Here is a 14,815-nt window from a genome sequence, read left to right as displayed (position 1 = left end):
TGTCATCTGCATATCTGAGGTTATTGATATTTCTCCCGGCAATATTGATTCCAGCTTGTGTTTCTTCCAGTCCAGCGTTTCTCATGATGTACTCTGCATATAAGTTAAATAAACAGGGTGACAATATACAGCCTTGACGAACTCCTTTTCCTATTTGGAACCAGTCTGTTGTTCCATGTCCAGTTCTAACTGTTGCTTCCTGACCTGCGTACAAATTTCTCAAGAGGCAGATCAGGTGGTGTGGTATTCCCATCTCTTGAAGAATTTTCCATAGTTTATTGTGATCCACACAGTCAAAGGCTTGGGCATAGTCAATAAAGCAGAAATAGATGTTTTTCTGGAACTCTCTTGCTTTTTCCGTGATCCAGCGGATGTTGGCAATTTGACAAGAATAGAGACACTTAAATCAAAGGTGTGAAAAGGCGGGATTTGGGCCGTGTGCCTGGCTGAGTCTATGTGGTCGGGGCTGGGGGCTGGGGGCTGGGGACCGGGGCGGGGCGGGGTGGGGTGGGGCGGGGCGGTGGGGCTGCACCCCACCCTGTTCATGGAGCTGGTTGTGCCCGTGAGGCATGCTAATGCTAAACAGAACAGCAGAAAGTCGGTGTGCGTGTGGGTGGGGGGCGGCTGGGGGAGCCCAATGGAGGTCTGGGAAGGTTAGAGCCGTTTATTGAATCACAGGTAATTTTCCTTTGCTATTTTTGGTAATTTTCTTAGGATGCAACGTATTCCCCATCGCCACATATTTGTATCACTTGGCTGATGGCTGGCCCCCAACTCCCGCAATTGTTCCTAGGCCCCAGACATTCTGTATTAAAACTGTAAAATCATCTCTAAGCACTTTGTCATTTTGTTGCTAGACTCTTGGCCTTATTCCATTTTCAAAGGACCTAACAAAGCAGCCAATATATGTCAGTGTTACACTGACACTGTGTTTAAGGTGTGCCTCATGGGTATAGGCGCAGAGTATCAAATATCTCCAACTTTAGCTTTCAGCATCAATGGCCCTGTATTCGAAAATGAGGCGCCTGCTTCTTGAATCTCAAAAGGAATATATTCAGGAAAGAACCAAACTGAGATTTGGATGGGTGGGACAAAAAAGTAATTTTATTTTCTTTAATAAAATATTTTTCAGGAGAAGACAGTTTTGTTTGGATGTAGGTATTGCGGGATGAACTTGTAATGGTCTCACTGCCTCTCTACCGTATTATCACTGTGCCTGCTGCTGCTGCTGCTGCTGCTAGGTCGCTGCAGTCGTGTCCGACTCTGTGCGACCCCAGAGATGGCAGCCTACCAGGCTCCCCCGTCCCTGGGATTTTCCAGGCAAGAACACTGGAGTGGGTTGCCATTTCCTTCTCCAAATCACTGTGCTTATTTAGGAGCAAAAAAATCTCCTCCTCAACTCAGGGCAGGACGTTTCAGATCCAGGAGCTGGGTCTAACCATCAAAAGAATAGTTGACTTTTTCTACTGTGCAATCCTTAAAAATCGGTGCATGTTTTGAGATTAGAGTGACCCATCATGCATAGAAATTCTCCATTATTACTCCACAAACTTTAAAAAAAATGGTGTTTCAAATGAAGAAAATAGGTTGCAGACTCATTTTGCCTGAGCCCAAAAGAAAAGCGAAGTTTATTCTCTTCCAACAGACAATGTCTAAAATTGATGTAGAAATAAGGTTTGTCCTTTGTTTGAACAGAACAATAGCTCGGCCCAGCGTGAGGGTGATTTACCTCTTGCTAAGCCGCCCTAACTGTTTATGACGGCGAGAAGACAGGGATCATCAACCTTAGGTGCTGAAAGCGTAGAATTCATGGGAACGACTTAGAGAAACACTCGCCAAGCCCCAGCCCTGAGTCTGTGGCCAGCAGGTGAGCCTCGTGAACCACCGCACAGACCCCTGATGGCACACAGGAGTGGGGTTTCAATATGGGGTGGGGGTCGGTTTTATGTCCTGTCTCTCTGAAGTTGAAGAAAAAAATTGTTTTTAGGAAAAATGGATCTATATTCCAATGAAGGTATTTTTCCAAGGCCCCAGAACCAAGTTTATTTGTAAATCCATAATTTACTGAACCGTTTTACCCCACGTTTTAAGTGGTTCCTGTGTAAATTAGGGGTGGATTCCTGATTAATTTACTTTTGCTGCTGTTCTTAGAAGTTAAAAGCTTGCATTCCTCAAGATCACCTTTCTTCACAAATATCTTCAATAAATTTCAGCCCAGAATGACAGCTCAAGCCCTTTTCTCCTTTGTGGGATGATATAATTGAGCATTCTAAAGCAAATATGAATTCGGTGACCCCCAAAATGTACCAGATTAAAACCCACCAATACAAAATGAAGTGAAAATACTCTGCAGGGAAATACCAGTGAAAACACTCTGCAGCTGCTCTTTGCTTTAGACGCAGAGCAGCACTGTGGATTTGGGATAAGATCTGGTCTCGGCATGGCATGCCTTAATTCACTTTAAAAAATCTTGTACATATGTTTATCTTCTTAGGAGCGTACTGCTGTACTACACTAGACTTACTTAAAATCTCTTGAGAGTATTGATTTTTTTAAAAGAAGAGTCACCATAGTAAGATGGTCTCTCTCCTCTTATAAAGCCCATTAGAGGAAACCAGAATCGTGTTGACATAAAGGAGAACACTTCCTAATGTACGTGACACGTCGCCGTGGTTCAGAAAACCCAACTCTCCTTCAAATCTAATTATCTGATTTTGTCAAGCTTGAACGCCAGCGGCAGTCTCAGCCTGCACCGTGATCGCACCTCTATCAACACCAACTCCCTTAGTTAGTAACCAGATGCAGCTGAAAAAACGGACTAATCAGAACAGAATCTAATATTTTACCACTGTGGTAACATTATAATCTAGCAATGACACAAACTGCTGGAATTTCACCTGGGCAGTTTTGTTTAGAGATAACGTTCAATTGCTATGAGACTGGAGTTTCAGAGTGTATGACTTAGCTGCAAGAGTTTAGTAAAACTCGATAGATAAAACAAATGCTCTGCATTCCCTTATTAGACATTATGATTTTGACATCCTCTTATTTTAAAGAGATTACTGAAAGTTTGACCAAACGAGCGGGGGTGGCTACCATTGAAGCTGACAGTGTCTACACGGGGAGAAGCAGGGAAATGATTACATTTAAGGGACCGGCCACCCCCGCCACCAGCACACGCTCTATTCTGGTGAAATGAGTGCATCTGGGAGCTGGAGCATCTGCTCGCTGCTTTTGTTCCTCTCCGCTGCATTTCAATTGGATTTCCTCACGCAGGTCCCAGGCCTGTCACCGCGGCCAGGCTCTGTTAAGCATGGCCACCGGGCCGCATTAAGGAGGAGGTTCAGGGCTAAGCTAATAACTCGCCTGCCTCCCTGACTGATCACAGGCGTGCTTTCTGCGGCCACTCATCCTCGGCTCCTGCGGAGGGGGCTCTTTCTCGTCCAAGCCTCTGGGGGGGACCGGTCTTGTCCCCCTGTTCCCAGATCCCATGTGAGAAGACAGAGCCTACTGTCGCTTCTGCAGGGCGCCTGTGTCCCCCCCCCCACCCCGCCCCAGGCCCTGTCGAAGGAACCAGCCTCGCTCTCGAGGTGTGTGCTCCTGGGATCACCTGTAGGTGATGATTCCCTTCCTGCGTCCCCCACCTGGAAACAAAGGACGGAATCTATCACTAAATACAGTTTAAAGAAAGCTTCCCAGGTGGCGCTAAGTGGTAAAGAACCTGCCTGCCAATGCAGGAGACGCAAGAGATGTGGGTTAGATCCCTGGGTCAGGAAGATCCCCTGGAGGAGGGCATGTCACTCCAGTATTCTTGCCTGGAGAATCCCACGGACTGAGGAGCCTGGCGGGGTACAGTCCATGGGGTCCCAAAGAGCTGGACACGACTGAAGTGAATGAGCACGCATGTGCACTGGCCCAGGTCCCCCGTGTGGATCTATTGCGAGATGGAAAAGAGATCCCGGTGAGGACTCACCCCAGAGTGAGCAGGTCTGGTTACTGAAGCGTTGGAAATGGGGTCAGGGCGCAAGGCTCCCCCGACCCAAGTGGTGGTCTTCTTTTGGGGGAGAAAAAGGACGAAAATATCCAGATTTCTAACTACAGAAGCCCTACCCCTGGCCTTTCTAAGTACAATAACGCCTCTTTTGTTCTGATTTTATCCGTTGCCTTTGCATATCCATTTTCCAAGGACTTCCGAAAAAGAATTCCACTTTCTAGCTGTGGAAACCTGCTTCTGAGCTTGGTTGTTAGAAGCCCAGAATTACATTGTTAAAGTGGTTTGAGCTTTAAAGAGGAAATAAATTGATGACGTAAAGAGTCAGTGGAAAATTCTAGCATTTTGGGGTGAGCCTGTGATTTTCCTTTTGAGTTTGCTGGTAAAACAAAGAAAAACAAACCAAAACACCCAGCAGCTGCGGACACCGCCGCTTCTGTGGACACCGCTGGCTGATTCTTTCGAGTCTCGACAAGGCCAGCCTTGGACTCTGCACCTCCCTGCCGTGTTTCTCTGTGTTCTCACAAGGATCCCATGAGGTCTCTGTTGCCTTTATGGTCACTGAGCTGAAGCAATGCGGTTGTTCTGAAAAGTCGTCTGCACAGCAGATACCTCCTCCTGCTGGACATGGCTGGTTCCCCCCACACTTCCCAGACCCCACTCCACCTGTGCCCTCAGGGGTCAAAACGACCTCCTGTCCCACGTCAGTGTAGGGGGAACCTGAGCCACCTAAGCAAGATTAATTCACACGCCTTGTTTCATTTAAAATTTTTTTTAAGATTTTTTTTTTATGTGGACCATTTTTTGAAGTCTTTATTGAATTTGTTTCAGTTTTGCTTCTGCTTTATGTTTTGATTTTTTGGCCGAGAGGCCTGTGGGATCCTAGCCCCCTGACCAGGGATGGAGCCCACACCCCAGCTGGATTTGAAGGTGAGGTCTTAACCACTGGGCAACCAGGGCAGTCCCCCCAAATATTTTATTTTTAAATGATTTCGTATACTACTTGTATTATCTCATGGGCAATAAATAAGAGTACCTGACCATAACTTTCTGTTTCTATTGTCGTTTTCTTATTTCGGAACTTTGTTTTACTTCGACACAGTTCTTCTCAGGCACCAGCTCAAGTCTGTACCCTAATTTTCTCCCCCTTAGCATTATATCCTAAGCGTAGCATTTGCCATGGTTTTAAATATGACACAGAGATAAGATTTTAATGGCTGTATAATATTCCATCCAGTGGGTGATCCAGTTACCCAATAGCTCATGCTTCAAAATATGAGTTTCCAAATTTTTACTGGCAAATGTTTGTATGTACAAACGTTTTAATAACTAGGATATCCTCTATGTCATCATCCAAGAATCACTGAGTTAAGCATCGTGTGTAGTTGGAGATAACTGAGATTCTTCAATTTTTTAATAACATAAAGAAAGCTGTCTTTCAATGATTTAGTTTAAAACTCCTATCGTGGTGAATTTGGTTATCTTATTAATTTTATCAATACATGGAGTGGTTCCTGACTTATTCAGAACCACTAAGGTGATAACCAAAGAGAAATGTAAGGTGAAAAAAAGCACCATTTCGTACTTTGTGTTCAATGCAAATTTTCCAGAAGAAAAAAAATCTGATTTATCTTCACATACCTATAAGTTTGGCTTGTGAATATATCTTAGGGAAGGCAGAATTAGAAGGATGCAAAACCAGAGAGGGTGTATTAATAGGTCTGTAATGATATAAAATTTATTCTGGGGGTGAGGTAAAACTTAATGGTTCATAAATAGCAAATTCATTATATTTCTCATCCTCAGGTTATATTAACACCATATAACATCTTTATGGTACCATTAGTAGCATTTAAATCCTTGACTCAACTTGAAAAAACAAACATTTCCAAATCTTGACCCTGAAATGATTAGCTAAATAAAATGTTTTAATAAATATTACTGAATGAGAACATGGTTTGTTGGGTCATAAACTGTCTTATAAATGTTTTATGTCATCTGTTACACTGCATTTTTAAATGTTAACAAATTAATTTATTTTAAAGGCCACATCAAGGTGAAAACACCTTGTTTTCACGGGGGCATTAGGCAACGGGACAATACATCATGCAGCCGTTTCTCATCCAGCCACATCCCTGGCAGAAGAGGTGTTAAGACATAAAAGGTTGTGTGGGTTTGTTAAATATTCATTTATAATTTGCATTCATTATTAAATTATGTGTTGGGCTGATCTTTAATTTTAAACATACACACAGTGTCATAAAGCTCTCAGAATACATAATAAATATTTCATAATTTAGTGTTACTTTAAGCATTGACTAGAATGCACACAAATGTTTGTCAGTCATGATACCTAAGTATTCTAAGGCAATCTGATCTGCATTGGGGTTGAGCTCTGTAATTCATTCCAGCCTTCAGGTGACTAAGAGAAATATCAGTTTAGGGGTGCCATCTTCTCGTGATGAATGGCGATCCAGCTTCGGGCCCCTAGGGTAATGCTGTCATTCTTTGCCCCAGACCATTTCAACACGGAGTGCTGACTTGTGAAGTGGTGGCTTAGAAGTGGCGGGATTGTTTTTTTGTGTGGTCTCAATTTCACTTGTGGGACCTTGAGAATTGAAATTCTTTGAGATTCAGTCCTGTGAATCGACTATCCCAGAATATAGTAAATTCCAGGCTAAGAATTTCCCATGCTTGAATAGTCAAGTATTTGACAAACCTCCATAGCCGTGAGATTCAATTTGCATTTGCTAAACTGAAAAAGTACAGCCATCGCGAGCAGGCGGCATGAGGCAGCGTGGTGATTTGTATTACAGGAGCCTGGTAGCTGCCCAATGAACCATGTAAAAACAGTTCATTAAAATGTTTATGTGCTTGGCTGGTTAATGCAAAGAGAGCTTTATTGCAGCCTTATAAGCCCTTGGTAACTTCAAGATGGAGTCAGATCAATTCACTGTAATAACTCAGGCATATGCTCTACTTCTCCTGGAGGGGAAGAGGATCCAAGAAACTTCCGCATCCTCCTTGCTTCTGTGACCACCTCTTTTCAAGTTTTTGAAGCTAATCTGGACTGTTTTCCTTTGGTTCTTTTTAAGCAAGATGAAATATTCCAAGTTCATTTGCAGGCAATTTGTAATAACTTTTATTTTTGCATAACACCATGGACTTTTGATCATAATAAACCCTGATCAATGAATATGTGACATTTCTGCATCTCTGCCTTTTGATACATCTGTATTTTATTTGGAGGTTAAATTTTTATGGAATCTGAACTGTGCTGATGCTGAAGCTCCAATACTTTGGCCATCTGGTTCAAAGAGCCAGTTCATTGAAAAAGGCCCTGATGCTGGGAAAGATTGAGGATAGGAGGAGAAGGGAGCAACAGACGATGAGATGGTTGGATGGCATCACCGACTCAATGGACATGAGTTTGAGCAAGCTCCGGGAGATAGTGAAGGACAGGGAGGCCTGGCGTGCTGCCGTCCAGTCCACGGGGTTGTAAAGAGTCAAATACGATTTAGCGACTGAACAACAACTATATTGAGCATCAAAAAATAATTGGTATTAAACTGGATGTCAGACATGTTAGTTTTCTCACCAGCTATTTTCCTTATTGCTTCAGTGATTCTGGGGATGCACAGACATATTTTCAGCTCATGAGGGTATGTCTAACAGACCAGGGTTAGTCATTTAAAAAAAACAACACTTAACTATTGGGTGTATAACAGAAAATGCTTTTTTTTTTAAAAAAAAAACTTCCTTAAAACTGGGACTTCGCTGGTGGTCCCGTGGCTAAGACTCTGAACTCCCAATGCAAGGGACCCAGGTTCAACCCCTGGTTTGGGAATTACTAATCGATCCCACAGGCTGCAACCAGGAGTTTACTCAGCTAAGACCTCAACTAAGACCTGGGCAACCAAATAAAACGAATAATTAAAAGAACACCCATTTAAAATAGAAAATTGATCCACATGGACATTTGCTTCCATGGGATAGACAGAACTAGACCTTTAGAGGAATAACAGTGTTTCCATCCATCTACACCATCTTCCAATAAACGGTTTATTCATTAGTTTGGTATGCTCAAAACTGTCTCCAAAACTACCATGAGGAAGAAAGATGCTTTCAGTTGGAAAACCAAGGCACTGAAATCCGAAAATAGTGTGATATTAAGACAGACATCCTGTATGTTTTCTCTCCTTCCGTCATTACACGTCACTATCGGTTATAATAAGCAGCACACGGAGGGAAGAGCCCAGAAGGCCCCGAGTCTGTGCCGACACTCAGAAGCCATCAGTTAAAATCAGGGCTCCTTGCATGCAGCATACTTCTCAGAACATTCTTAATGTTCTGTGCTCAGCAAACCATGGCATCTTAATGTACTGCTGCTGCTGCTGCTGTTAAGTCGCTTCAGTCGTGTCCAACTCTGTGCGACCCCATAGACGGCAGCCCACCAGGCTCCACCGTCCCTGGGATTCTCCAGGCAAGAACACTGGAGTGGGTTGCCATTTCCTTCTCCAAAGCATGAGAGTGAAAAGTGAAAGTGAAGTCGCTCAGTCATGTCCGACTCTTCTCCATTCCATGGACTGCAGGCCACCAGGCTCCTCCATCCATGGGATTTTCCAAGCAAGACTACTAGAGTGGGGTGCCATTGCCTTCTCCATCTTAATGTACTAGTGAGCATCAAAAACCACTCCCGCCCTCCCACCTCACGCCGAACTGGAGACTGGACAGCTGCCCCTCACTGGCAGCTGTTTTCCCCTAATTCCTAGGACTGTTCAGTCCTTCAGTCAGGGAGTTGTTTGGGGATTTGGTACTACATCAAATAAAGATGAATTTGACTCCAACACATGGTGAAAGTGAAAAGTGAAAGTGTTAGTTGCTCAATTGTGTCCAACTGTTGCGACCCCGTGGACTGAAGCCCCCCAGGCTCCTCTGTCCATGGGATTCTCCAGGCAGGAATCCTGGAGTGGGTAGCCATTCCCTTCTCCAGGGGATCTTCCCGACCTAGGGATTGAACCCGGATCTCCTGCATTGCAGGCGGATTCTTTACTGTCTGAGGCATCAGGAATATATTCAAAATTGTTAGTAACACCTGAAACCAACATTTAGCAAAATGTTTCACACATGGCAGTACTCAATAAACTTTTGTGGGATGAATGAATGTTTCTAGGAGTGGTCTTTTAAAGTCTTTGAAATCCAGTGGCTGGGTGCCCTCTTATCTGAGAATATGAGGCTGGAAGGAAGGAAAGGTAGAGAAGAATCCAGGAACTTAAATACTTACAGACAAATATATGTCTGCTCTGGAGCCCTAGCCTCTCTTCAGATGCACACGGAACTCCATTTAACATGTCTCTCAGCACACTGCTGGACGCCAGATATTCTCCTTCTCTATGTGGGTTTTAAAGGAGACTTGTGTTGTTGAATTGGGTCTGGAGCCACATGCACTCAAGAGCACCCGATCGAGAATCTCTTCTTATTTTGAACTGCAGTTCCATCAGCTTTCATATAAGACTCAGGACGTGAGCAGTGATACAGACTCTGAGTGCATCATCTCGACTGCAGACGGGACACTTAAACGCACTGACCTGTAGCTTACAGCAGCACAACGGACCGACGTCGACGGCAGACTGGGACTTGGATGGCTATTTTGAGCTTCAGAGGAGATTCAAAGCAAATCATACTGAGTGAAGTAAGTCAGACAGAGAAGACAAATATCATATGACGTCGCACAGATGTAGAATCTAAAAAAGCGGGACGAGTGAACTTACCGACATGTACAGAACAAAAACAGACTCACATATATGGAAAACAAACTTATGGTTACTGTGGGGGGGGGATGGAGGGATAAATTGAGCGATTGGGATTGACATGCACTCGGCTATGCATTCGATAAACAAGGACCTATTGTATAGCATGGGGAACTCTACGAAATACTCCGTCACGACCTATATGGGAAAAGAAGCTAAAAAAAGAGTAGCTTTGTGTGTATGTGTAACTGACTCACATTACTGCACACCTAAAGCTAACACATTGTGAATCACCTGCTGCTGCTGCCGCTGAGTCACTTCAGTCGTGTCCGACTCTGTGCGACCCCAGAGACGGCAGCCCACCAGGCTCCCCCGTCCCTGGGATTCTCCAGGCAAGAACACTGGAGTGGGTTGCCATTTCCTTCTCCAATGCATGAAAGTGAAAAGTGAAAGTGAAGTTGCTCAGTCATGTCCGACTCCTAACAACCCCATGGACTGCAGACCACCAAGCTCCTCTGTCCATGGAATTTGCCAGGCAAGAGTACTAGAGTGGGTTGCCATTGCCTTCTCTGGTAAATCAACTATACTCCAATAAAAATTTTAAAATGAAGAATCACTGTTTCCCAAATTTGACTAAAATCTGTGTATGTATGCATGGTGTAACTCTTAGTGTGTGACTACAGCGAGAAGGGGAACACTTCAAGACTTGAAACTCAATATACCTAAGGTCATGGCTTTTCGGATCCTACGATGAAAGAAGAGCTTGGATACGTTTAATTAAGCTTCCTCATCTCTCACAGCTTCAGAAAGCCCGAGTAGGGTGGAGAGGGGAAGGCTTTCGAGGCATGTGGGTCCGTCCCCTCAAGCTCCCTCCGATTTAATTGAGAGTGTAAATGACCCCCAGTCCTGCAGCATCTCAACCTGATGTGTGTAATTGACGGCCAAACATGTTTTACAGGCTGTTAAATGGTGCGCCCACAATGAAATGTATATACGGTTGATTAAAGTGATTTTTGTACAAAAGGGTCAGAGACATTAACAAGTTAAAAGAAAGCATGAGCTCTGTTCTTATTCTTCTAACCTTTGTTCGGTTTCCCCCCATAATTGACACCACATGTTTACTATGCCTGTTTTGGTCAAATTTAAGGCTGTAAGTATTGTATGTATTTAGAAGTGCTCTTGAGATTAGGGCTCTCGCGGAGTGCTCAGAAAGGTAGATTTCAGATATTATTGTAGCACATGATGAAGGGGAGAGATTGAAATAAACCCCTCCAGCGTGCCCTGCATTAAGTTGTCTGGCTCGTGATGGCAGACGAAAGTAACAGTCACTCTGAAAAGGATTCGAGTGGACATCTAAATGATAATTACCGGGTAATTTTGTTTTGGTTATAATTTGTGGTGTTATTTTTATAACTGACATGAGACATAATAGATTTTCAGGGCTCTGCAACAACTAAGCAACAAATGGAAGCTGTCAGAAAACATTTGTAGGAACGGTTCTTGAAGAAAGCTGTGACGCTGCTGAAACCTGCACAGGCCGAGCATGTTTTCAGCCCGCACGTCAGTGGAATAGTTTCCTAAAAATGTAACTGCCCCGGCTTGAAACATTCTCTGATTTTCATTAATGGGAAACCCACAAGGTCTCTTTCGGGATCTTTCAACACGTCCTGTGTTGCAACGTGAACATCGCTGGGCATCTGGTGCTGTGGGCGCTGGTCGTCTCCCCGCCCGGGGTCTGGCCCCGCCCTCCCTCGCCCTCTCTCTGCGTCTCTCGGTCTCTCCAAGGACGCTGCAGGCTCTTCAGCTCCTGGTCCTTAACTGGCAGCTCTCAAATCGACTGCGTGTACTGACCTCTGCCCGAGCCATGAACTGAGACCGACGCACAGACCACCCAAACTGCCCGCAACTACCAGATGGCGCTTACACTCGGCCCTTCCCGAGCAACGTAATTGGGTAGAATTGACCTCTCTGCTCATATGGCTCTGATTATTTGCTGACTTGTAATTTCAGGTCTTTATGTGCACGTCTGATCTTCCTCGCCCGACGATAAGCTCCTGGACCACAGGAGCGATGCTGCACGCTTTTCGTGGGTCTGCCCTCACTCCCTGAGCGTGGCGTGGTGCCCCGCACAAAGTGGAAAGTCGGTAGGGACGTGGAGTATCCTAAAGGCAATTGGCAATGCCCGGATTGGCCACATCCCTGGCTAAATCTGCAGCTACTCAAAGTATGTTTCCAGTACCTTATTTCCATAGGTAGGAAATCACGGGGGTTGGGGGGAGATATATATTTAAATTTCTACAGTATCTTATTTCCAGAGATTTGAAATCAAGATGTTCCATCTTCCTTCACTGAGTAGGAAATAGCTCTCATGGCCTGCAGTGGCAGTACAAGGCTGAAGGAGTTATAATAATCCTTGGACTCAAATCTGATAACACATTTTATTAACTGGTTGGGGACCGGAACAAGACTTGTGGGGGAAATCAGCATGACTCAAGCAATTCTATTCTCCAGGCACAGAAACTGTACTTTTATGTGAGCAATGGCTTTACTAAGGGAAATTCAACCAATTGTTTAATTTCTTTTTAATTATAGGAAAAGAGAAACTCAGCCTCAAGCACCCAGATACACTTGCTATTATAACAGTTAGGCTGGCATTGCATTTTGTTTGCTTCATGGTGATCTGGGGGAAATACACAAGAAGCTACCTATGTTTATTTATGAATGTTTCTGACTTTCCTAATTTTTCTTGACTCAGCTTTTCCATCACACAGGGCTCTTGCAATAATGAACGCACTTGGGACAAACCAGTGCTTTTCCATTTATGTTGTTTTCCAGAAAAAAAAGATCCTTTCATTCCCAACTATATTTGTCCTCAATTTCTGTCCAGTCCTTGATATTCAGTTTTAATTGAGATGAGATATTTTTCGAGTCACAAGCTCAAGAGTGCAGACAAGACCTTTCTGTTATAAGAGTGAAAATTCAAAAATGCCTAAGTTAGAAACCATGTTTCTGATGGTTTTTTCCCATGACTAACCCATGTCTATTCTCTATGAAATTGATGTCAGAAAAGTATTATATATTTTCAGTAGGAAATAGAAGGCTGCCCTCTACTATCCTTGTCAGGACGCCGTACCCCTTTAATCATACTTTTCATTTCGGTACATTGAAATTTCCGTTGCCAAGGACAACATCATAAATAAAAGTGTTTGTGAAATTTTACCTGCAGCTTTCTAACTTTGTGCATTAAGCATGAGGCCAGCAGAGAGGTGGTCAAATGTGAAAATTTATAATCATTTATTACATACGGCTGAAGCAAGGAGGGAATAAAAGCGTGAAGGCATACATCCATAAACGGAAGCCGAAAAGCTTAAATGAAAAGTAAAGTGAATTTCTGTGTCTTGTCACAAAGTAATGAGAAGCTAGAGCTTTTATTCATAGCAACCCAAGATGCATTTACTCTCAATCTAGCTTCGGCAGTAAACGCTTCCCTGATGTATTGCTTTGGACTTACAGAGAAATATTTGTGCTCTACATAATAGTATAGTTAGGAGAATTACTGCATGGTTGAGAAGATTCTATAAAGGTTTATAGCTGGCGGTGTTACTGTAATTTAATCACAATGTAGCTAATGTCGTACTTTAATATCACAGGTTACTTTTTTATTTACCATTTATTAGTAACTGACAGAGTCAATCATCTCTACATCATAAACAAATCATGGGAGGGTTCTATAGGAACCCTAAAACCCCAGAATAGATGGACTATGTTGTCATACACTGCCACATTTCCTGTAATGAGCTAACCGTCGGATTATTATTCAGATCTGTGAAATGCAAGTCAGGATTCTCGTTCGCAGCTCATTGGCCAAAGGAAACTTGAGAGCATTTTAACACATAATTAACACTGCACATCCTTTATACATGGAAACAAGTCACCGGTCCAGTATGAGCAGTGGTTAGGAGGGATTTCTGAAGACTCCTAAGGTATTCAGCTAGGGATTTTATCTACCTGTTTGTAACATATTCATGAACATTACCACAGTGCTAACCTCAGGTTTAATTGAAGTATAGCTGGTTTACAACACTGTGCTCGCTTCAGGTGCACGGCACAGTGATTCAGTGTTTTTGCAGATTATATTCCATTACAGGTTTTTACAAGATAATGGGTATTATCTTCTGTGCTATGCAGTCAATCCTTATTGCTTACCTATTTCATATACAGTAATTTGTAAGCTTGAACTGATGCTTTCTCATTAGAATTTTCTACAAAAAGATTTTGTTTTTACATTTGAAAATTAAAATCAACTGCTACTATACTTTACTTATATACACTCGTTTTGCTAGATAGATGGGTAGATAGAATAAATACATGTAGAGAGTGAAAATTAGTGGTTGTATACATCAAGCTATGTTGATCGATCGATGCGAGCAGTAATCCAGACTAGTGAAAAAATGGGACTCGTGTGCGGGGGCCGTGGGATGTTGTGGAAAGTGGACTGAGGCCAAATCTACATCAAAGCCAAGTTTAGTTTTCCAGCCGTGGACAAGTCTCCTGACTTTCGTGAATGTCAGTAGCTCCATCTGTAAAACTGGAGTGGTGGTGACTTCCCTGGGGCTCCAGTGGATAGGACTCAGCGCTTCCATGGAGGGGGCGAGGGTTCCATCCCTGGTCAGGAATTAAGATCCTACAAGCTGTGGGACACAGCAAAATAAGAGAGAACAAAAGGAATCATGCCACTTGCCCTACTCACCCCTCTACTGCTGTGAGAATCAAATAAGATATTATAGGAAACGCATTCTGCAGACTGAGGAGGTGCATGAGCCATCTGTGCATTGGACATAAAAGACACTGAAATAAACAGAATTGAGTGCTCAGAGCAGATACTTTTCTATAACACTCGAACAACTTTTATGACGATATGGGTAAAAGAGTCAGGCCCCAGAAAAGTCTGTCATTGAGTTAGTAAGCACTGAGCACCTCCTATGTGTCAGGCACTGATGGAGCCTGTCGTATTAAGAAGAGTTGGTGAACATTTCTGAAGGGGTGATGAACCTGAACCAGGTCCGGTGAGAGT

This window comes from Bos indicus, chromosome 16, assembly GCF_029378745.1.
Source record: "Bos indicus isolate NIAB-ARS_2022 breed Sahiwal x Tharparkar chromosome 16, NIAB-ARS_B.indTharparkar_mat_pri_1.0, whole genome shotgun sequence".
Taxonomy (NCBI): Eukaryota; Metazoa; Chordata; class Mammalia; order Artiodactyla; family Bovidae; genus Bos; species Bos indicus.
This window is presented reverse-complemented; position numbering follows the sequence as displayed.